Below are 26,466 nucleotides of genomic sequence, written 5' to 3' on the forward strand. Positions count from 1 at the left end.
TAATCGACTCTTCAGCCGACACAAGCATCCTCCAAAAGGGCCTCATAGAAACAGACAACTGGTGCCAGAGCCATGGCCTCAAGCTAAATGCCAAAAAGTGTATAGTCATCCCCTTTGGCAAAAACAAAGTGCCCACAAATTACCACATAGGTGGTAATCCATTAAGTACAGAAGAAGTAATTAGGGACCTGGGGACCCAAGTCGATAGCAATCTCTCATTTGATAACCACGTGGCCAAAGTGGTTAGAAAAACATTTTATATAGCCCACCTAATCATGAAGGGATTCACATCTAGATCAGGGGAGGTCATCGTGCCTCTTTACTCATCCCTCATCAGGCCCATAATTGAGTACAATGCCCCTTTTGGGATGTACCTTACCAGACACCTGCAGCAACTGGAAAGACCCCAAAAGTACCTCACCAAGAGGATCAAAGGGCTCAAACAGATGCCATATGCTGCCCGGTTAAAGAAACTTCAGCTCTACTCAGTGGCATACCGCCTGCTCAGAGGCGATCTGTGCCTGGTGTATAAAGCCATGTCCAACCCGGAATTAATGGACATGCTGCATCTCCGAAAATCCAAATCCCATCGAGCTACATGCTTGAGAGACTTGAACCTCAGCACTGAAATAAATAGGACATGCTGGAGGGACAGATTCATAACCCAGAGGCTCCCTTCACTCTGGAATAAAATCCCAGTCCAGGTTAGGCAGAGTCCCTCATTGACTCTTCAAGAGGAATCTTGATAAGTGGATGGGAGATCGTAGGTTTACCCCAGGTATCACTTCTGTGTCACTGTTAGACAGAGGCACAGTATACTAACCTCGAAAAAGGGCATAGCAAAATTAATTTAAAATGGGTGGCGAAAGCCAAACACACTCTGGCTAGGCTTATAAATGCCCTAGGGCAGATAGCCTAGTATGAACCTATGAACCTATAATACACCCAGAATAACTCTGAATCATCATTTAAATGAGTGGGAAGCAGAAGGAATTAGTCTTCCAGATATAGAAATATATGCATTGTCTTCTAACTTAAAAACAAGTTTATTATGGGTAAAAACTGCTTACTCTGCCAAATGGAAACATGCATGAAAGGATATGGCTAAAATCAGGTCTTGCATTATCATCACAATATACATAAATGATTTTGAATAATTTTTCTTGGATGATGAGACATTTTGCTGAAAACAAACACAAGAATATAAGTTCCAAGTTCATAAATAATATATTAAAAGGATATAAAACCCTTATGAATAGAAATCCAAACATAAAAGCCTTGTCATTCTTCCTATATCCTATTGCATGTACAAAAAATAACATTAAAATGTTTGATGTAGGCACAATCAAGACTGTTGTCACGCATGGGCTGAATTATTGGCATCAGTGACTAGATTCTGGGAAAGTTTTAATAATGGAACAAATAAGAAACAGATTTGATTTAGATAATGATCTATGGTTAAGTATACAGAATATAAGGCAATATATTTGAAGCAGATTAGAAACAATGCAATTAACAATCAGACAAAATGTAACTAAACTTATAGAACATATGATCTTCATAACAACATAAGCTGTTCATAAAAACATCGATAAAATAAGAAAATGAACTTATAACATAAAGAACATTTTATGGACTACTATAAAACAATCAGTAATCAAATACCAAATGACAATGATAAAAAACTAATACTTCTCTCCACAAAGCAAATATCGCTTTCATTGCAATGGAAACTTTTCACATGGAAATTTATTCATAGATACTGTATAGTACCACATAAAATGGAACTAATGTTTTAACAAAATATAGGATGTTGTAGATGTAAAAGGAACTTTAGAGCAGACTGGCTGCACGTTTTATGATTGTCATATGCTTAAATCATTTTGTAATAAAGTTAAATATTTCTTGTGAATAGTTTTTAATGATAATTTTCAGTTGTCTAAATCTTTGATTATGTTTAATGATCCCGTACCTCAATGTGTTACTAGAACAACATTTTCACTGTTACCGACACTACTAGCTATAGCACGTAAACCATTACTATAAATTGGAAAAGTGAGACTTCACTACATTTAAAGAATACAAAAACATTGTATTGAATGTATCATGGATGGAGATGAGAACTATTAGAAGGAGAACAGAAAGAGGCACATCTTATTACAACTCATGGCAGAAAGTGATTGAAATGCAGGAGAGAGATGACTGTAATACTGCATGAAATGGACTTTGAATGAAAAAATGCATATTACCTTTATAAATCTAGACACCCTTGTAAATAGTTTGTTTTGATGTTATATTTGTTGATTTTATATTGTTGTTAACCTGTGTAAATTGTGATATATATACCACAAAGTTATGGAAAATATATTCATTTTGAAAATTCAATAAAATATTTGAGAAAAAAATGAGCATGTACGAGTCTCATTAATAATACAACGAGGCTTTGGTATAGCTAACTTCTATGTTCTAGACTGTAGAATTTAGGCAAATGTCTGAATTACAGATTCTGTTTATCAGTTTGGCTTTTATATTTTAGACTGTAGAATTGAGTCAAACTTTTGAATTAGAGATTCTGTTTGTCAGTTTGGCCTTTTCACCCAAAAAGGCTAGCTGCATGGCTTGTATTTCTGCTTTGATAAAGTCTGATATTATCGTTTAAGCCATCTGTACCTCAAGGGAGTCATTTATTTTTAAGAAAAGCTTGCCTTGTTTATGTGGCATCAACATTACACAGATTTATAGATTTGTGGCCAGCTCTGTGACACATAGGATTAAAGTCCAGACTGTGACCCATATATCATGGCTCAACTAGTAATCTGAGCACTGGAAGAGACAGATGAGGGGGTGGAGGGAGACAGGATGTTTTAGTTGGATGTATCAGCCATGGGTAGAAATGTCAACGTTATGTTAAACATGAATACCCATTTCACTTATAATGGCTAATAATTTTAAATGGTTCAGTTTGAAGGAAATTATTACATCTGTATGAACATAGTTTATATTAGTCTGTGACTGCATTTTCATTACCTGAGAACATTGTTTAGTCCGTTCATTAGATCATTTTGGGAAGCAAACATGCTTCTACTGTCTTATACTTAAGAAACTTAGGTATTTTTGTGTTGTGTAAAACGTTTGTTTGCAGAGTTGGAAAATCTTGTAGTTTTGCATATGTGTGTGTTAAATACTGTACTGGCTGTAATGGGTATCTGTGACTGAAATCCTTTACAAGAACAGAACATTTGTCTTCAAGGGTGCAGAGATCATGGATGGAGAAGACAAGAGACAGAGTTGGAAGCCATGCAACTGTTTATGTAGGCAAACTGGATGGGAATATACATTTTATTTTGTACTGCAGTGGCTTTGAAAGGATTCAGAGCAAGAAAGTTCCCAGTACAAGAACTCATGTACAGTGAAAGATACTCACTACATGTGCATATGTTGAGGTTTGAGAATCTGCAGATAGAATGATCACACCATCCATTACTGTTCTCACAAGCACCTTTTTAACAGTGCTACATTAACTATTTTGTACTAGCTGTCTGAAATACCTGCACAAAAATGCCAGTGTATTTATTTTATATTAATCACATCTATAGAAAGGAAATATTAGCTTGACTTCAGGGAAAGGATTTCAGCCCTGAAGAAAATGTATGGATTTTTATTTAGTTCTTCATTTATAAAATGTTTTTAGCGAGACATCTCCATGGTTATAAAATGGGGGAGGGGCAAGGTTTAAATCATTATCCAAAGTAGCATCACTCCCCTCAGTGCATTATTTGGGCAGTGATCATTATGGAAGAGCTCAGTCTTTGTATGGAGGACAAGAACCTGTGACTTTTCTTCCTGGAAACAGCATGTTGCTTTTTGAGCCACTTGATATGTTGCAGAGTGAACAGTGAGGGAGTTTTATATGTGACAGTGCCTTACAGCTTCTATAAATGTTATTTGCTGAGAAGCCTGCTTAGTGGTTAGCCTATAGCTACCAAGAAATGGCTATCTGGATCACCGGAATGTGGATGTTAAGTCAGAATTTGAACTTCTGTGATATTACTGTATTGCTTTCCTATCAGCAAGTTGTTCAGCTCAGATGTTCCTTTGCTGTAACATTTCCCGATCAGTCTCTCACCAGCAGTGCACTTTACTGATCATTGACTGCTTTCAGGAAGCAGTGCTTTAGCAAGCTTCCCTTCTAATCAATATTCTGCTCTTCTGTGTTGTAATAGCTACTATACATTCTCTGGGAGCACATAATTACTTACATTATGCTAAGCAGTTGCACTTCTCTTCTGTTCCTTCTCCAGCCTTTGTTTATTTCTTCCATTGGTTCTTTTCACAAGAACTTAAAATGATTCTTTATTAGTGTTAGCCTTTGATGAGTGGGTACTGTTTCCAACACCACAAGCTGGTTCAATTCATCATAGTAGGGTTAGACAGAACAGATTCCTTATGGGTACTTTAGGCTTACATTTCCTATATCCTTTAAGCAAGTGCCAGCATCTGACAGAAAGCAATGTTTATATTAAAATAAATGTAAATACTAACATGAACCTTTAAAGAGTTAATGTGTGTTATCTGGAAAAGGGCTCTCCAGCCAAGCTTGTGAATCATGTCACCCATGATTGTTTGATAAAACTCTCAAAAGATTTGTCACTATAATGGCAAATACTTCTAAGGTTTTGAAAGAAGTTCCACCATCAGTTCTATTCATACTTAACAGGTTGCATATGCATGACATAGGTTATATACCACTGTGGCTTGTATGCTACTTAGAAACTTTGAAACTGAGACATGCCTTAGCAACATGAAAACTGGTTGAAAAAGTATGATGTGATAAAATCTAAGCTCTCTGCATATGCTCTGCTCTCTGTAACCTTGACAGTCTAATCTTTACTGTATAACTGACTTGTTTGCACCTTTTTTTCAAACTTTGGATAAGTATTATGTTTTGCACGTTTCTGTAATATAAGACTTTTAATTCCTGATGTGAAACCTGCATAGAAGGAAAGGTGTGCTAAGAACTTCTTGATGATAATGCAGATGCACAATAAGAGGTGAAGCGCATGCATATTTGTTGTTTTTTTCCACATCATCTGCTGCCAACTCCAGAGTATCATTTTCTCCTGCATTACACTTCTTTGGTATCATATGCATTAGTACCCAAATCAAGCAACTTCTTATGGTTTGTTAAGTGTCTTCCTTCTTTTGGTGCAGTGCACTTTCAAGGTGCCCTGTGGTTTATGGGATATACGCAAACATATGAACAAGCTGACGGAAGAAAAACAAAGGTCTGTAAAATCCAGCTTGGATTTCTGGCCTCCTGTTTACTTCCTGTACATCTGCTGCCCTTATTTCGTGTGCATGCTTTTCTCAATATAATACAGGAAACTCTAAAAGTGTCTCCCATGTAGTGCACCACTCCAGGGTCCAACTATCCTTTCTAAAATATAGTGTTTTTACAAGCTGAATCTGAGCCCTTTTGTTGGCTAGTAATACCCTTATATAGCACTTTAGTAATTGTCGCGTTGTCCACCCCCATTCTTTTTACCCTTTTTCTTCCCTGCCCTCCTACTTATCAATGTGGTGTGTCCGTTTCAAGTCTAATAAAACTGCCTGCACTTTAGTGCACGTGTTCTTTTATTTTTGCAACATTATTTTGTTTGAAAAAAATCCTGTACATTAAACAGCTTAACAATGAAACATAACGCCATTCAAAAGTGTTTTTTTTTTATTTACAGTGTTCATAGATATCTCTGTAAATGCAGAAGGGAATGAAAATCCGTATATAAATCCCACCATCTTAGGGTACCCTGCAACTCCCTTTTTAAAATATAACAATCATTATCCTAAAAGCCTATATCTTTTCCATACCTTTAAACACTAATCGGTGGTAGTTCCAAATTATTCAGTGGGGTGGTAAATATACCTACCAAACTTTGTAGGGTGCATGAACTCATAAATCTTTTACAACAGAAAGTTTGAAAAATTTAGATGCCATAAGTTTCATTACATAGGTTCATAAATTAATACTAGGCTAACTGCCCTTATGAGCCATTTTAAACCTAGCCAATTATCCCTTGTGAGACTCAAACCCTGCACCTTGTGTCTGTAAGGCAAACACCTTAACCATTAGGCCACCATCCTAACCCATGGGCTTCTGTTGCCTGTATCACCCATGAGTCACTAAGAATTACTATTTGCTTGCTTGTCACTTACTAATATTCATCCTTTAAACCTCAGTCAGAGTCCAGGCATACCTTTACTTGAATATTTGCACTATGAGAATGCCATGCTAGAACTCACCCCCCCCGCACCATTACTCTTTCATCCGACCAATAACTAAAACTGACAAGGAGTGATATATACACTAGTCTTCTTCATACTACTGGAACTGGCCAGACAAAGGATTTCTGTTTTCACCTTACCTAAACTCCTTTAAAGGCACCCCCCAGCCACATATATAAGTATATACATAGTCTGTTCTATATTGATCCATTAATTGCAGCAACATTACAATACAGCCAGCCTGAAGTGAAATGGTGGCATCCATGAGTTGGCACCCCACTGACAGGGGATCCCTCATGGCGTGGGTCACACCAGGGAGATTCTGAGGTGTGGGAGCTACAGGGTTAGGGATCACTGGGAGCATGGAGTGGGAAGTCTGAAGACAATGGCAGCTGTGATGAAAAAAAGTAGCTGGTTATTGGGAATATGTTTACAAGTCAATGTCATTAATGTATGTAACTGCTGACTGGGTGCATTCAAAATTAAAAAGGGGAATTTTTTCTTCTTGAACTTTTGAAGAGAAAAATGTTTGAGGAGGTACTTTCATTGCTCATGGACTAGCGTCATAACACACACACACACACACACACACACACACACACACACACATATATATATATATATATATATATATATATATATATATATATATATATATATACCCCACATATCCACAAATTACTTCCTTATGGAATAACAACTCCTCAAAGTTTTGAAGGAGAAAAGTTTCAGGAGCCTTTTTCTTCAGAGAGATGCTCAGTATTTCATTCTATACATAAATGCCCTCTGACCATGTAAGCAGCCATGTAACATCTTCAGTCAAAACAATGACTCAGTAAGTTCCTTACCCTTTCTGAAGTGTATTTGCAGAATCAGTCAGTTCTTACCCTCATAATCCCCTATTCACATGTACAATCAGTATATAGCTCAGTCTGCTCAAGTAGTTTGTGCAGGTCAGCATCGTACAGTAGTGAGATCTTTAACTGCCATACCCAGGAAGCAGATGAATAGCTCATTGGCAGTCGTGTTTGAAGATTAACATAGCCCAGCCTAGTTGTGCTCACATGGCTTTGGGGAGTTCATAGGTAGCGGCAGTGTCTGCAGATCATAGCTTAACCTGTTCCAGTAATGTCTGCATAATAAATCTTAACTCAAGCACCAGAAATCTCATATGAGAATCTTCGTTATGATCGAACATTTGTAATGTTGAATGTTTTTTATACTGGCAGAAGTGATCAAAACTCACTTGATCATGCAGATTGTGAACAGTTGGGATCAGGGAATTCTCCTTTCCCCACTGTAGAGTGATCTTGAAGATGGTATATGTAGTTAAGAAGTTATAGTTAAGTTAAGTTAAGAAGGGGTGTACATGGGGATGCATGGTGCAGAAAATGTGTTTTTTGTTTTGCTGTTTTGGCTTTTGATCTTTTGAGATCAATGTATATATATATATATATATATATATATATATATATATATATATATATATATATAGATATACATAGATATTATATAACTATATATATATATATATATATATATATATATATATAGATCCCAAGAGGCTATAGATTGAGCTATATAGTGGCTGTATGTGCTGGGTGTGTGTGTGTGTGTGTGTGTGTGTGTGTGTGTGTGTGTGTGTGTGTGTGTGTGTGTGTGTGTGTGTGTGTGTGTGTGTGTGTGTGTGTGTGTGTGTGTGTGTGTGTGTGTGTGTGTGTGTGCCTGTATATATATATATATATATATATATATATATATATATATATATATATATATATACAGAGAGAGAGAGAGAGGGATACTGTAGGTGTATATCAATATCAAACAATCTAACATACAAAATATATAAGAATCAAAATGTCAAAATAATGAAACTCAATATATTGAAAGATAATCCAATTTTATGCAGGGGGCAAGTTCCTCCAGAACCCCTCATGCCTTCTGCAATTTATGTATACCAGTGCTAGGATCATGCAATTGTGAAGAATGGCAAATTCCAAATTTTCAATATTTTGAGATTTAGGTATGTTGTGCCACAAGCAGATTTTATATATTTTGTATTTAGATCAATCAGCAATACTTCAGACAAAACAAAGAGAAATATAATGATTTAGAATTGGTGGAAGCATATGATCAGGCTCATAGACTCCCCATATCATGCTTACTGAATCTGGTGGACTTCTTGAAAAGGTCACTAAGGCAACATATGAGGGGAAAACAGTGCATACCGCAGATCTAGATCTGGCTAAAACATTTGATACAATACCTCACTTAAGCATTGTCAACAAACTTATGGAGCTTGGATAAACCCCTTTATAACACATAGCTAGCTGGCTCACTACTGAATGGCCCTAGGAGGTTAGAATTGGTGAGGCCACCACAACAAAGAGGCCAGTCACCAGTGGAATTCCTCAACAAAGAGGCCAGTCACCAGTGGAATTCCTCTGAGCTCTGTGCTAGGCCCAGTCCTCTTTGGTACCTACGTCTTGGATGTCAGTGGCAAAGGCCTCTAGCTAACCAAGTTTGCAGATGTTTGCAAAACAGGAGCAGTCACTGACTCTCCCAATGATGAGAACACCCTTTAGGAAGATCTAACACAGACAAACTGTTGGTGCCAAAGCCATGGCTTAAAGCTCAATACCAAGAAATGCATTATAGTACTTTTTGGGAAGTTGGGCATGCTGGGTAATTATGTCAATAAAACACCTCTAAAAGTTGATTTATTAGTTAGGGAACTGTGAACTCATGTAGACAATAACCTAGCCTTCTACCAACATGTATCCAAGGTGGTAAGAAAATCCTTCTATGTTGCTCATCTTATAAGCAATGGCATGGCATCTAGGTCCAGAGAGGTCATCATACCATTGTACTTGTACTTGCCTGTTATCAGTCCCATCATAGAGTATAGTGCCCCCTTCGGTATGTATCTGACCAGACAAATGCAGCAACTGGAACATCCACAAAGGTTCCTTGTTAAAAGAATACAGGGAGTAAACACAATGTCATACGTTGATCACCTCAAAGCCCTGTCTCTATACTCATTATCATACAGACTTCTGAGAGGTGATCTTTGCCTGGCACACAAGACATCCCTGGGTCCTTTTTTGATGAACCTTTTGCAAATCCACAAAATGAACAGCATCAGGTCTACTAGATTAAAATACCTAAATTTTGCTTGTGATATAAACAGGACATATTGAAGAGACAGATATGTTTCTCAGAGAATTCCCATTCTATGGAACAGACTCCTCTTCCATTTGAAGCAGAATTCCCCCATCCCTATTTATGTAAAACTTGGACTGATGAATGGGTAATTAGAAATTCAGCCCTGGTCTGGCGCCTATGTCTCTGATGGACCGAGGCAGTCAGTAAATCACCCCCTTTAAAAATCAAATTTGTGGGTCATATCTGGGTTACACGATTAGGATTATAAGGGTCCTAGTGGTTGTTAGCCTAGATTACACCTATGAATCTATAAAAATCCAAGAGATATGAGTTTGGTATGGTATGGACATTGTTCACATTTTATAACCAGAAAATTGCAATGCAGTAGAAAAGTGAATCCAGTGTTCTATTAACAGTTGGAGTGCATTAGGTGCATTTCTGATACTGCCACACAAGGCCATAACTAATCCAAAAATGAATCTATTATTTGTAACTGAAGTGTTCCTGTTCCGTTCTGCATAGAATTGCTCATCTTCTAGCAGAGTAAAGTTCCTCTTTTGCAAGTTTATCACACTGCATTTCAATATAGAAAAAATATTAATTGCAAATCTCCTTTGCAAATTGATTCTGCCAAGTTGTTCTAACATTCTGTAACTATATGATTTTGCAAACACCACAGCTTTACTCACTATTCCTACACTGTCATTCCAGTGTAAAAACAAAACAAAACAAAACTCAGCATTGACAAATCTTTGTTAGTTATGTGTTGTGTATGCAGTTTTCTGGAGATTATTTTAAGGTAACCTCTCAAAATCTTTCAGAAAAAAGCTTATATCTCACTGGAAGAGTTCCTTGTAACAAAATTTAAGTCAAAACATTATTCTTTGAAATTACCAGTTTTGGTCATTACTGTTCAAATAGCGTGAAAACAAAAATATCATGAAATACAAAGCAGTATTCAGTCTGAAAGTAAAGATTTCCAGGTCTGATTAGTCTAATTAGTATATATATATCATTAGAAGAATTACCTAACTGTCTGCAATATCACATGTGACCTATAAGAGCCAACAGTTTTCTGCTGGAGTGGTTCTTTCTGATGTCACACAGAGTGTCATTATAGTGACAGTGAAACATGAAGCTCAGGAGGGCACTATATGTTGTCATAGGACAATAGCTCATGTAACGTTTGAAGATTTGCAGTTATAAGAAAATGATGCAAAGCGTAATAAAATATGAAACAATGTTTATGGTAGTGCATTGACAAATGCTTTAAATAATGACTATTTCTTGTATGTAATTTATCTGCTACTAGCTGTTTAATAATTGAGTTTTTCCTGCTTATAAACAGCAGTGATTTTTACAGCCTAGTTTAATTGCTGGTGTCCTTCACTAAGTCATCTTTAAATCTGTCTTTGTGATCAAAGCTTTCAAATAAAGCACTAGGATTGTTATAAAAAAAAATCTGCTAATTTCTTAGTTTGATAAGTACCACAACTGTGTAATACTCTGTGTGACCGTCAGTATAAGCATAGTGTTCTTTTCTTTCACACTTTCTTCTCTTACTTTAAAAGACTTTGCTGACTTGGGAAAATTCTGCTGTACCTTCAGCATTTCAGTATGCGTCAGCTGTGCTAGGGAGAAGGGAAAAAAAAAGCACTGAAAGAAAATGTGTTAGTTGGAAGAAAATAATCTGCAGAGCCTCCAGAACATTGAGAGCAACTATTTGCATAGTTTTGATGCTATTTCTTCCTTTTCTCAGTTTTTCTCTTTCTCTGCAGTACAGAGAACGGTAAGTGTATATTACTTTCTAGCTGAGTTTTGGTGCAGTACCTGCTCTTGTTAGGTTGCAACCTTGAAGCTGCAGTTCCGAGAGTTACTGCAGTAAACTGGGGCTCAGGAGCGTGGTGGCTGTGAAATAGCCATCCCTTCCTGCAGAGGGACCATTTTTCCCATCGATTCTGGCTTTTCAAGCCAGTTTTACAGGCTTATGGTCTATCTGTGTGACAGGCCAGGGAAGCAAACAACAAGGATGACCTGTCTGTGCTGGTTATGAATGCAGCTGAAATGTATCCCCAGATGCTATGTACAAAATACAGTTGTAAATGCTGAAACTGTGCGAAGTATTTTTACTTATTGTTTTGTGTGGCCTTTAAAACAGCAAGTTTTGTACCTTTTGCATTAACTTATAACAACTGCATGGTGCTGAAGTAAAGTTAGGGAAAGGTGAGCTAAATTTAAATGGGACTACTGGTAGAATATATTGCACTCAATACTCTAGAGAAAGTTTCATGGTGCTAGACTGTTGCCAGAAATGTAAATTGTCACAGAACCCTTGATGTTCACTCATGACTTTTAGAACAAGATTTTAAATGTATTGTCTGGATGTGAGGAGGAGACTGTTGGAATCAAACCTGTGAAGTTCTGGGATAAACCAAGAATTTATTAATACTATGAAAAACAGAGTGAGCTGCATGTCTGAATGTGAACTGTGAATCTGGAAGCTGCTGTGAGTATAAATCCCAGCACATGTTGTGTCTCATAGTGGGAACACATAGGAATCAGTGATGTGCTAGCCTGTTTATGAAGTCACTAGGCAGCATATGAACAGAGCTTACTCAGTACAAAATTCTGCTTATATGCTGAGCTATTTTGTGTGAAGTAATGTACAGCTGCCTCAGTCATGAAATTACTATTATTACCAGGTTTCAAGTCTGCAGCAAGCATCATCTTGAAATGGCTGAATACTTTAATGGAGGGTGAAAAATAAGCATCCTGCATGTGCAGTTACCCCAGCTAGATTGTTTTTGCAGTGAATGATTTCTGATCTTCTTTCTTTGAGGTCTGACTCTTAACATGAGAAGATTTGAATGGGTTATCATTCTGTATATTTTCTGCACTGTCATATTCACTGGAGAATCTTTTTCCTCAGGTGATAAGGGAACACTTTTCATTCCAGTCCATCCCACAATAATATCTATCTCTCTATATATACATATATATATATATATATATATATATATATATATATATATATATATATATATATATATATATTGGCAGCACTGGAAAGCCATGTCATACAACTGTTGCACTGATTAGAAGTACTGGACATCTCACATGAGTGACTTTGATAAAACTTGTCTCGCAGGGTTGCTACAGGAACCCTTTTTAACCTCTGTAAACCACAGATTTATATTCTACCACGGGCTAGGTTGCCACCCATGACTTCTTTGATATCTGCCTACATGTGCTGTCATGGGTATCAAAAAGAAGGCACCCCATGGCGTGGTGCCATCACACTCCATATTTAGTATTAATTACTTTGCAACTTATATTAAAGCATATCTGATCAAAACTCTTCCTAATATAACTGCAAAACTATATTCAGTATCTTTTCAAGCTGCTCCTTCCTTCAGCAGGATACAACTGAAGCATTCTTTAACTGTAGAACAATTTTTTTCATCTTTTCAATTCATACCTATTTGTGGTAGTTGATATACCCATAGCTTAACATATTAACTCTAATTATGCCCATTCTGTTTGATCACAATTTTCTTCCTAGTTTAAAAAACAAATTGAAGTTGAGATATATTTCACTTCCTTAGTGAAACAAGGCTGCAGCGTCAAAAGAGAGGATACATATCTGAGTGTGAACATGTTGAAAAAGGTGGCATGCAGGTATTTTATGCATACCCTAAAACCGGTGTAGTGGGCACATTATGAACAAATACATCTCAGATCTCTATTTGCTTTTACTGCTGCTGGAGTTGTTTAATGCAGTGTTTTAATGATGGTAGTCATATGGTAGCATGAAATCCCGTCTAATTTAACTCTGGAGCATGCTGATATGCTTTTCCATGATCTGTGCTTATGGAACAATGCATAGTTAGCCTGTCGTAATGCATCATAATGGTTATATTCCTTAGTTGACTTTTTACACAGTATGCAATGTTCTCTGGACATCAAAGCAGTCAAGGAACTTTATAAAGTGCATTCATTGTTTGTAAATTGTCTATACTTCATCCCATATGCAAATGCATATTATTCATAATAACACTGTACCTTCAGAAGAAAAATAATGTTACAATAAACAAATGGATTTCTGATAAATACATGGTGATGTAGTGATGTTTTATTTCTGGCTGATGATAATTTCCCCTCTAAAACAGCAGTATTACACATTTGATGCAGCTAATTGGATGCACCATGGCAACCTGTCCTGTTCTGCTTCTCTGATAAATCTCTTTAGGAAATGATGTCTCTCATGGGGTTAACAAGGTTCAGCTTTACCCGCACTTCCCTGATTATATTTTGACTGGCATTGTCACTGTAATCAATGTAACGGTATTTTTAAACAAAAGTAGTGATTTTAAAATTTGTACCTTAGCATTTCTGTGACCATTTATGTTCACTTGGTTTGAGTGGATCCAGTTGTTTGAAATTACACTGCATTCTAAAATTGAAATTAATGTCTTTTTGCTAAGTTCTGAGCATTCTACAGGCCTGGGACTAAAATTTCAGGAACCCTTATGAATAATGAAATACAATCTATTGCAGTCAGAAAATCTGAATCTTGAAATAAGGAAAATGAAGGCCTTTCCTGTGTCCCTTGTTTTCTGATGACATTATAATGGAGTTTACCATTATGGAGTTAGGGAGCTGTGGAAAGCAAATTCTCAAAATGGAAAATTTTTGTGAGATTTTTGCCTTCACCCCCAAACATGAAAAGGTGTCTATAGTCAACATTTTATGCTCAACATTTTCTGACTGAGCTACATTGTGATTGTGCCATTTGCATGTGCAATTACATTTATTGTCCCATTTAATGGGATTCCCTGCAAGTCGTTTAAGCTTAATTTATTCCTGTGATACTGAATTTGAATTAAGGGGTGCCCATTTATATGGATGAACATTGTTATTGAAATGTATAATTGGGTATATCTAAGAGTGACTAATATTGAAAAAGTGGCATCCTTGAAGCGCTACATAAAATCATGGCATATGGAATCATACAGTTGTATCTGTTGAATATGAGGATCATACATGTATGCAATTCATCATTCTTCAAAATACCTAACAAATGAGTCACATATTGTTGATGAAACATCTTCAACAACACACACCATCTATACAAAAAAAAAAAAATCTCCTCACACTGGATTGCCAAAGCAAACCCAAGAAATTCTCCAAAAGTTTGCCTTTGTGAAGGATACACAAAATAACGCATGTACATACACACACACACACACACACACACACACACACACACACACACACACACACACACACACACACACACACACACACACACACACACACACACACACACACACACACACACACACACACACACGTCTGAAAAAATGTATAATTGAAGTGTCCAATTGCAACACCACATACCTGGCAAACAATAAAGCTACAACAACCCCCCCCCCCAAAAAAAAAACCCCTGCTGCTCCATGCACAGAAATTCAGCATTAAAACAGACCACCACCACCTCAACCATTCTAAAGTATCTTACTTAGGGGGAGGTGTTTCACCCCCCCCAATACATCTTAACATTGGAGCATTGTTGGCAAACTCGTGAAACTGTGAGTAAACTCCTATGTACCTGGAGGATAGCCAACTGGCTCACAGCTAGGACACAGGCAATCAAGAGGGGGGATTCTATCTCCACAAAAAGTTCAATCACTAGTGGAGTCTCTCAGGGCTCAGTGCTGGGGCCACTTCTTTTTGGCATCTACATTTCAGAAGTCGAGGCTAACATCAATGGCTTATAGATGGCCAGGTTTGTTAATGACGACAAGTTTGCACAGTCATAGAATCCCCCCAAATACACTAATTTTGTCCAAGATGACTTGTCACACACTTATAATTGTGCCAGAGCTGTGGTCTAAAACTGAATGTCAACAAATGTATAATAGTATCCCTTTAAAATCTGGCAACCTCGGGAAATTACCACATAGACAATGCACCCGTAAGAGTAGACTCAGTGGTTCGGAACTTGGGAACATATGTGGACAGTGACTTGGCCTTTGACATCGTGTGTCTACTGCTGTAAGGAAATCATTCTATACTGCAAAGTTTATAAGCAAGGGTATAGCATTCAGGTCCAAGGACATCATTGTTTTGCTGTACTCAGCCCTTATTGGGCCAATCATTGATTACAATGCTTCCTTCAGCATGTACCTGACCAGACATATTCAACAACTGAAATGTCCACAGAGGTTAATCATAAAAAGAATACAAGGCATTACCCACATGGGATATGCAGACCACCACAGCATCTTCTCCAGAGTTATTTTAGTCTTTTGAATAGCTTATTGATGTAATGTCCTGCTGCTCTTGTAACAGCCTATTTCTTACGATTAATCAGTCAGCATTATTTGTTGTTTCCTTCTTTATCAGTTTTGGTATATTTATATCATGATTTTCCAGATTTCTTCCTCCAAATCTTGCTTTCTTACATGGAATACACTTTTCCTCAGTGGGCTTTAAGAAGTCCATGAATTTACCATGCAGTTGTTTTCTCTTTCTCGAGCAGCAATGTGCTTGTTTTAATCAACCTTGATATAATATCCATAACTTAGTGTCATATAACCCCAATATAACATCCACAATTATCACCTCTTTAATCCCATAATAGTTGTTGTTTAACTTAACTAAATTTCTATATATTTACATATATACATACTTACATCGCTTTCATATAGTACAGCTACACTTCAGTATAGATGATGAAGTCTTACATTCTGATCACGTCAGTGTAGTGGTGATGTCTTATAATCTGATCACAAGTCAGTGTAGTGGTGATGTCTTACAATCTGATGACATGTAAATGTAGTGGTGATGTCTTACAATCTGATTACACTTCTGTATAAAGTGCTGTCTTACAATCTGATGACATGTAAATGTAGTGGTGATGTCTTACAATCTGATTACACTTCTGTATAAGGTGCTGTCTTACAGTCTAATCACATGTCAATGTAGTGGTGATGTTTTACAATCTGATCACAAGTCAGTGTACTGGTGATATCTTGCAATCTGAATACACTTCTGTATAAGGTGTTGTCTTACAGTCTAATCACATGTCAGTGTAGTGGTGATGTCTTACAATCTGATCACAAGCCAATGTAGTGGTGATGTCTTGCAATCTGATTACACTTCTGTATAAGGTGCTGTCTTACAGTCTAACCACATGTCAGTGTAGTGGTGATGTCTTACAATCTGATCACAAGTCAGTGTAGTGGTGATGTCTTGCAGTCTGATTACACTTCTGTATAAGGTGCTGTCTTACAGTCTAATCACATGTCAGTGTAGTGGTGATGTCTTACAATCTGATCACTAGTCAGTGTAGTGATGATGTCTTCCAGTCTGATTACACTTCTGTATAAGGTGCTGTCTTACAGTCTAATCACATGTCAGTGTAGTGGTGATGTCTTATAATCTGATTAGACTCTGTTCACATGTCAGTGTAGTGGTGATGTCTTACAATCTGATCACATGTAAGTGTAGTGGTGATTCTTACAATCTGATCACGTCAGTGTAGTGGTGATGTCTTACAATCTGATTACACTTCTGTATAAGGTGCTGTCTTACAGTCTAATCACATGTCACTGTAGTGGTGTTTTACAATTTGATTAGACTTCTGTATAAAGTGCTGTCTTACAATCAGATCACAATCTGATCACATGTCAATGTAGTAGTGATGTCTTACAATCTGATCACATGTCAGTGTAGTGGTGATGTCTTATAATCTGATTAGACTCTGTTCACATGTCAGTGTAGTGGTAATGTCTTACAATCTGATTTTACTTCTGTATAAGGTGCTGTCTTAAAGTCTGATTACATGTTAGTGTAGTGGTGATGTCTTACAGTCCGATCACGTCAGTGTAGTGGTGATGTGTTACAATCTGATCGCACTTTTCTGCAGCGGCACTGTCTCACAATCAGTCTGCACTTTAGTATAGATGGTGATGTCTTACAATTTGATTGCACTTCTGTTTAGTAGTGCTGTCGTACAATCTGAATACACTTCAGTACAGTGCTGCTGTCTTACAATCTGATTGCAGTTCTGCATACTGGTGCTGTACAGTCTGACTGCACTGCTGCATAATGGTTTTATCTTGCAATCTGATTACGTTTCTGTATAGTGGTGCTGTCATACAATCTGGCTACAGTTCTCTATAGTGGTGTTATCTTACAATCTGATTATACTTTGTTATAGTAGTGCTGTCATGCAATCTGATTACGATTCTGTATAGTGGTGCTATCATACGATCTGGCTACAGTTCTCTATAGTGGTGTTATCTTACAATCTGATTACACTTTGTTATAGTAGTGCTGTCATGCAATCTGATTACGTTCCTGTATAGCGGTGCTATCATACGATCTGGCTACAGTTCTCTATAGTGGTGTTATCTTACAATCGGATAACACTTTGTTATAGTAGTGCTGTCATGCAATCTGATTACGATTCTGTATAGCGGTGCTGTCATACGATCTGGCTACAGTTCTCTATAGTGGTGTTATCTTACAATCTGATTACACTTTGTTTTAGTAGTGCTGTCATGCAATCTGATTACGATTCTGTATAGCGGTGCTGTCATACGATCTGGCTATGATTCTCTATAGTGGTGTTATCTTACAATCTGATTACACTTTGTTTTAGTAGTGCTGTCATGCAATCTGATTACGTTCCTGTGTAGTGGTGCTGTCATACGAGCTGGCTACAGTTCTCTATAGTGGTGTTATCTTACAATCTGATTACACTTTGTTATAGTAGTGCTGTCATGCAATCTGATTACGATTCTGTATAGCGGTGCTGTCATACGATCTGTCTACAGTTCTCTATAGTGGTGTTATCTTACAATCTGATTACACTTTGTTATAGTAGTGCTGTCATGCAATCTGATTACGTTCCTGTATAGCGGTGCTATCATACGATCTGGCTACAGTTCTCTATAGTGGTGTTATCTTACAATCGGATAACACTTTGTTATAGTAGTGCTGTCATGCAATCTGATTACGTTCCTGTATAGCAGTGCTGTCATACGATCTGGCTACAGTTCTCTATAGTGGTGTTATCTTACAATCGGATAACACTTTGTTATAGTAGTGCTGTCATGCAATCTGATTACGATTCTGTATAGCGGTGCTGTCATACGATCTGGCTACAGTTCTCTATAGTGGTGTTATCTTACAATCTGATTACACTTTGTTTTAGTAGTGCTGTCATGCAATCTGATTACGTTCCTGTGTAGTGGTGCTGTCATACGAGCTGGCTACAGTTCTCTATAGTGGTGTTATCTTACAATCGGATTACACTTTGTTATAGTAGTGCTGTCATGCAATCTGATTACGATTCTGTATAGCGGTGCTATCATACGATCTGGCTACAGTTCTCTATAGTGGTGTTATCTTACAATCTGATTACACTTTGTTATAGTAGTGCTGTCATGCAATCTGATTACGATTCTGTATAGCGGTGCTGTCATACGATCTGTCTACAGTTCTCTATAGTGGTGTTATCTTACAATCTGATTACACTTTGTTATAGTAGTGCTGTCATGCAATCTGATTACGTTCCTGTATAGTGGTGCTGTCATACGAGCTGGCTACAGTTCTCTATAATGGTGTTATCTTACAATCTGATTACATTTCTCCATAGTGGTTCTGATTTACAATCTGATTATATTTCAGTATTATGGTGCTGTTTTACAGTAAAATTAAACTTCTGTTTAGTGGTGCTGTCCTTCAAACTGATCACAAACTCCTTTGTAGTTGATAAAGTCAGGAGCTTCAGAATAGCTGTGATTGTTATTATTGTTGTTGTCTAGGGTCAGTCCCCTTTATGAATGGAAACAGGAATTACAACAGCTTGTCATAACAACATCCCTGATGTTATTCAGTTCTGCTTACATAATAAGTATAAAAAGAAAATAAAGTGACATAAAAAATGTATTGCAAAAATTGTAAAAGGCAGAAACATTTGTGTTTATCTCGAGGTGGTACTATTCCGCCTTCCACATGGTTGATATATTTTCCTCATTAAGTCATTTGGAATTAATTGCACTCTGTTTCTGTCTTTAATATTAAAATAATGTCTCCAGTTCTGTTTATTCTAGAAATGGAAACATTATCCCATCTGCCTATATCTACTGCATATATTTTATTTCATCTTAACTTATTTTTTTTTCTTAATGACTTTTATGAGTATCTTTAAGAAATAGGAACACACCAAATCCACTGGATACACCACAAAGATCTGTTCTCTTGCTACAGTTGTTGGATCTATCTTTAAGAAATGGAAGAAGTCCTGATTCCTGTAAGGCAGTGATTAACTATCCTGCTTGGTTAACTACTCTACAAAGCCATAACCCAAGAAACATTTTCTCCACTTCCTGAGAAATGCTGAACAAAACCTCCTCATATAACCTCAGAAGTATCACAGTTACCTTCCAATCCACTGACTCCATTAACTGCACTACCTTGCATCAACCATGCATTTTCCACATTGGCATCTATCTAAACTCTGAGAAGCACTTTCTAACCCTCTAAAAGACTAACCCCCATTCTGATTTTAGGTTGCAACTCAAAACAAAATCTTCCTGAACAAGCTAAATATAAATGTTCTCAGATAGGGCACATCATCTAAATCTCATTAACTCTTACAACTGCCTTCCACTTCATAGTCCTACAACAACCTCATTCAGATTCACTTCTAATTCATGTACGTATGTGTGTGTTTGTATGGATCATACCTCTCAACCTCTTTGAACAAGAAATCTGGACAAAGGCATAAATAATGGGGGGACAAAGGCCTAAAATGGGACCCTTTTTAAATATTGCCCTTACAGACTTAGAAAGTTGACAGAATAACAGATTTTGCATTAGCATAAATTTTCTGAAGGGTATGAAGTCTGAAAGTCAAATGTCTGTCATTATTTTCTGACTTCAACTCTCAATGATTTGACAGTGAATTGCCAGAAAACCACAAGTTTATGAGAAAATAGACCAAAAATATGAAGCAAAAAATCTGAACATTCTGCGAAAATCTGTACTGTTGTGAGGCATGTGTTTGGATTTGTAAAGGTAAGAAAGATTCAACACATTTGTTTGTATTATGCTTAAACCTCTTAACAAATGCTCTATTACTTGTAAGCCTTGAAACTGTTTGTAATATGTATGTACCAGAATCTGACTGTATTAATTTTATCATTGTATTTGCATTCACCCTGGATGTACCTGTAATTGGCCAACAGTGATCAGTGTATTATCCTGGTAAAGAAACTTAAATTAATAAATAAACTCATATTCATAGCCTCATAGGTTCATAGGTCTATACTTGGCTAATGACCCCCAGAGTCTTTATAAGCTTAGTCATGCAACCCAACCCAGTTTTGTCCCAGAGCTCCTTGGACACCGGCATGGTGGGGTATGTTAGTAAGGAGATAGCTAAGGGTTATATGGTATTATAACATTCCACTTAGGTATAATTAATGGTATTATACCATTTAATCCCTCTATCCAGCAGTATTTTATTGAAGGTTATATCCTTACCAAAGACCTGTTGCATATTAGAAGAAATGACTTGCAGTGTTTTTTTCTTTATTTTATGACAGCTGGACTATTTTCTTAAAGTAGTATTTTAAACTTGTCATTCCACTCACTACTCTACCCCTTACTCAAAGTAACCAATCCACAACAACTACTATACTGCCACACCTTATTAACCCAACACTCTATAGCCTACTTCTAACACTTCCTCCAGCCTCCTTCATATCCCACATAATACCTCTTTAACTCACAGTCCTATCCTTCCGACTAGGATTCATTTTCACACACCTCTTCTTTTTCTCCTGTCTATACTATCTATACTGACATCCTACCAAGACTACCCACTAACCATCTGTATCTCACCAACCATACCACACTCTTCTCCCTTACATACCAAAGAACTCTATTTCCCAGTAGCACCAAGTCTCTTTAATACTACCGAAATAACTCTACTTACATGCAGATATTTACATCAAGATGCTGCAGCCTAATTACTTTGCAAATGCACCAAACTAATACACAACTATGCAAACCCCTCAACACTTAAAATCAAACATAAAGCTGAGTGGAGATGTCCACCCAAACCCAGGCCCCAAGTCAACCCAGTGTGTTGTAAACATGCCACACATACATAATACCTTAAATACTTCCAACCTAACCCACAACCCTTCTAACCTGCTACTTCTAAAATGGACCCCAGAAGCCTAACAAATAAAATACAAGAAGTTCATGCATCCCTAGCACTTTACTCTCCAGACATAGCTGTCATTACTGAAACCTGACTAAAACCTGAGGTACATAATAATGAAATTCTACCTTCTGGCTGCAGTATATATAGGCAGGACAGACCAAACAAATGTAGTGGAGGCATTGCTATTATTTATAAAAATACCCTAAAAATTGAAATAATAAATCCAAACCCACCAGAATTCAATAATACTGAAGAGGTTTTCACCAGACTACAAATAAACCCCAATAAATTCATCACCATTATAGCTGTATACATCCCACCTAGAAATAATCCCAACATCACTGAGAACTTCCTTCACTGGCTATCCTTAGCTTACCTCACAAGAAACAGTAGTTATAGCTGACTTTAACTCAGCCTGGAAAACCTTTGCCTCAGATAATCCCACAGATTTTATAAACTTGCATGGCTTCTCCCAGCTGATACTAACTCCAACCAGAATAGACAAAAAAACAAAAAAACAAGAGCCACTGCATACTAGACTGGATTTTAACTAATAAACCATCACTAGCCGGGCAATCAGGTTGCCTCCCAGACAGTATAAGTGATCACTCACCTACCTACCTACTTAGAAAAAAACAAAACTCCACCAAAACCATTACATATAAACACATCCGTAACAAAAAAAAAAACCTTCTCTCCTCAGACATTCATATCTGTCCTCCGACAATGTGACTGGACCCCATTGACCACACTCCCACTAGATTCAGCCATATCATATTTTAACAATACTTTTCCTAGATATACTAAACACTCAAGCACCTTTTAGAACTATTCAAATAAAAAGAAACTATGCTCACTGGCTAACCAAAAAAGCAACTTCTTAGAACCAGGGACAAAGCTTGGGCCCAGTACCAGTCAAATAAAAGCCATGCCACCCTAGACTATTACAAACAACTCAGAAATAGAGCCAAGAAAGAGGTAAAAATAACAAAAAATGACTACATCACATGTTAACTAAAATACCAAAACAACTCCCAAGAATTCTGGGCCACTTTAAATCACCTTTTGCATCAAGGTCATTCTTCAACCCCAATATAAATACAAAAGACAGCTAATCCACCCAATTTAATAACTATTTCACAAACTCCATCCTAAACTTAACCAAAAACTCCAGTAACACACCGCTAACCAGCCCGGTAGTTCCTAACATAACTCCCAATGGCTTCTCATTTAAACCCATCCAGACCAGTACCATAAAAAAATTGCTAAGCAAACTTAAACCAGCCTCCCTTGCTGCTGACAACCTGCCCACAGAATACCTTAAGATAGCTGCTAAAACTCTAGCCTACTCAATGTCCATCCTGATAAATCACTCAATAAAAGAACAGTATGTTCCTAAAATCTGGAAAATCTCGTACATCCTACCTCTTCACCAAGGAGGTGCCTGCACAGACATTTCTAACTACTGACCAATCACTATCTTATCACCCCTATCCAAAGTCCTAGAAAAACGCATCCACTCCTAACGAACCGCCTTTTATCCAATAACCTTCTCACCAACACCCAACATGGCTTCCTACCACAACACAGTACTACCACAGCTTTTTTACACTTTACAAATACCATTAACCAATTCAGAAATAATGGTCAACTGGTTTCCACAATTTTCCTAGACATGTCAAAAGCATTTGACACTATCTCTCATCAAAAACTGTTGATTGAACTCCAGTCACAGAAACTAAGCAATTCTACCCTTATTTGGTTTCAAAACTACCTAACAGACCGTCAGCAAGCTGTAAAATGGCAATGTGAACTCTACTCACTACTACCAGTCACATCAGGGGTACCACAGGACTCCATCCTTGGTCCACCCCTATTTAGTATATTTACCAATAAACTACATACTGCTACTAATCTTGCCCCAATCATACAATATGCAGATGATTCCAGACTCATCTCTTCAGTCCCCTCACTAACTAGCCTACAAAAAACAAGCCATCTTTCTTTCATGGCAGTAGAAGCATGGCTGTGAGACTACCAGCTAATCCTAAATGCCAAAAAATAAATAAACTTATTATCTCCTCAAACAACAAAACCCTTGACTTACAATTTCTCTTCCAAATACATTCAGCTGATAACACTAATATGGAACTGGTCTCACACACTAAGCTACCTGGAATTACTATAGACAAGAACTTGAAATTTGACAAACATCTCTCTCATTATAAAAAGTCCATATTAAACTAGGCTCTTTATATAGAATTAAATCATATCTCACCAACCCCTCAAGTCAGTCCATTGCCAGGACCCATTTACTCTCTATCCTCCTTTGCACTTCTCCCATTTTCACCAACTGAAAAAAAACAGATCAATCTAAACTAGAAGCCTGCTGCAATAAAATAGCCAGATTTGCCAATAATTCCTCATATAAAACAAATTACTGTATTACCTCATGGCAGCTCAGTTGGCTTGAACTACCCAACCTCCTAACTCTCACATAACTAATCCAACCCATGCCTTAATATACCAGCCAGAAAAGTGCCCAGCACTCTGCAGCATTCTTTAACCTCAAACTACCAAGAGACAGCTAAGATCCTCAAATAAATTTCTATAACAAGTTATGAAAGTTAACAACTAGCATGGCGACTCCCTATACTCTAACCAGATTTCCAGAACTTGGAATGCAATCTCCCAAAACATCATAACAACCACTAACCACTCACTATTCAAAATTCTTCTGAAAAACCACATATCAGACTCCTGCTATGCTCCTGTATAACCCCTGGTTAACCACTGCTAATGCTCTACCACACCTTAACTCTAACCAGCTATTAAGTGCAGCAAACTTGGAAACAAACTTGTAAATATATTCTTTGTAAATACTTGTGTACCTAAAGTACTGTCACTATCCTTATGAAATCTCTGAGTACTCTTTGTATAACTTGTGTATTCTTAATCTGAACAACTGTATAAACCTTCTTAATTGCATTTTTACTCCTGTTTATATAACAGCTGATTTGTGTGTATTTATGTCACAAGTTAATGTCTCTGACTACTGATGCATGTTTTGTAAGCTGTAATTTGTGGGGGTTTTACCCTGGGCCTCCTCTGAAAAAGGGCAACCACCTAGATGGACTATCCCGATAAACAAACATTAAATAAATAAATAATAATAAATTAGAGACAAGTTGTCATTTTGCCTAATTTAATGTAATTTTGTCATCTGTTAACCTGGTAAGTGGGTAGTCATTGAACATTTCAGCCACAACTTAGGCTGTGATGGCAAAGTTAAAAACAATATTTAGAAGATTTGGTGTAGTCAGTCAAGCAGCACATTTTGGAAACTTGGAAGAAACTGGAAAACTCAGAGAAGACCTACAGATACACAAGAAATACATACAGACTTCAAACAGACAGTTTGAGAAAGTCAGGACTGAAACCCAAATCTTGGAACTATCAGGGAGCGATCTTACTACTAAGCAACAGCAGTGATTTTATTTTAGTCTTTTTGTTCCCATTTCCCAACAATGGGGTGGCCACGGAGGTGCAGCGGTTAGCGTTGCCACCTCACAGCAAGAGGTTCTCCAGTTCAATCCTTGGCTGGGGTGCCTTCTGTGTGGAGTCTGCATGTCCTCCCTGTGGTCGCATGGGTTTCCTCCCACATCCCAAAGACATGCTGTAGGTGGATTGGACACTCTAAATTGGCCCTAGGTGTGAGTGCGTGTGTGCCTTCTGTGGAAGGTTGGGCACCGGCCTGGCAAGTCGATACTGTAAAACTCCACTGCCAGTTATGAGCAGACAGGTGATCTGCTGTGGCGACCCCTAACTGGGAATAATCGGAAAGTAGAAGAAGAAGAAGTTCCCATTTCCTAACAATCGCCAATTGTTTCCTAGTAAACTTGGCCCATTTTTTCCTTATATGTTATGATTACTGGTCAAAGAAGGCCATCATCCAATCAGTTATCATGATTATTTATTGTCTATGACCCAAGCTCATCTATTACAGTATGTGCTTGTTTGTACACTTGACAATGCAGGGGTATGCAGTGCCCTCACCTGAGAGTGTGTATATCCTCTTATAAACAGATGAAGCTGACCATATTTGTGGCTTGGCAGAGACCAAGCACATGTCCTCACTATTGTTGCATGAAGAAAACCTGTCCCTTGACAGGTGTCTCCAGTGTGGTAAATTTAGGCTCTCTCTCTCTTCACCCAGGAAAGGTAGGTCAGGGTCATTCTCTGACTCCAACCCCACTTCCCATTTGGGTCCTCAAGTGCCAGAGTTGCTAATCAATACTCGGGTCACCTAAGTCCTAGTTAGGGACTTTATCCCTCTGTGGCCCAGAGCCAGTACGAACCACTGCGGTGAGCTTACAATATAAAAATTCCCATCTAATGCTGTCATTGCTGTTTCCTTTTAAATGATAACAGTATTACTCAGGAACTCCAATTCGGTCAACAAACTTCATTTTCACTCAAAGTATCTGCCATTTACTTTTATAATTTGATGTAGTTGTCACAGTTTTATAGTTAGTGATCCAGTGTTCAGGCCATTTGGCTACTGAGGACCTCAAGTTAATGGTGTAAGCTTGCTTGTTTATTTATTTATTTCCAGTTTAGTCATGACCTGGTTACATTGACTATTGCAAACTTAGACACAACAATGTAATATATATATATATATATATATATATATATATATATATATATATATATACAGTCATTAGAGGCATTAAGATTTAACAGTGTAAAGTACAGTAAAGATA

The 26,466-nt window shown here is 37.4% G+C and overlaps 1 protein-coding gene across 1 annotated transcript in view; it reads left to right on the forward strand.

Annotated features, from left to right (window-relative positions):
- The first annotated feature begins 11,052 nt into the window (after positions 1 to 11,052).
- LOC122787158 (hyaluronan and proteoglycan link protein 4-like) overlaps positions 11,053 to 26,466 on the forward strand; it is a 370,129-nt gene continuing 354,715 nt past the window's right edge. Inside the window, exon 1 of the mRNA XM_044053734.1 lies at positions 11,053 to 11,239. The gene's annotated coding sequence lies outside the window, so the exon portion shown is untranslated. The remainder of the gene's footprint in view (positions 11,240 to 26,466) is intronic.

The sequence above is a fragment of the Protopterus annectens genome, chromosome 13.part0 (genome assembly GCF_019279795.1).
Source record: "Protopterus annectens isolate FY-2018-M chromosome 13.part0, PAN1.0, whole genome shotgun sequence".
In the NCBI taxonomy this organism is placed as follows: domain Eukaryota; kingdom Metazoa; phylum Chordata; order Ceratodontiformes; family Protopteridae; genus Protopterus; species Protopterus annectens.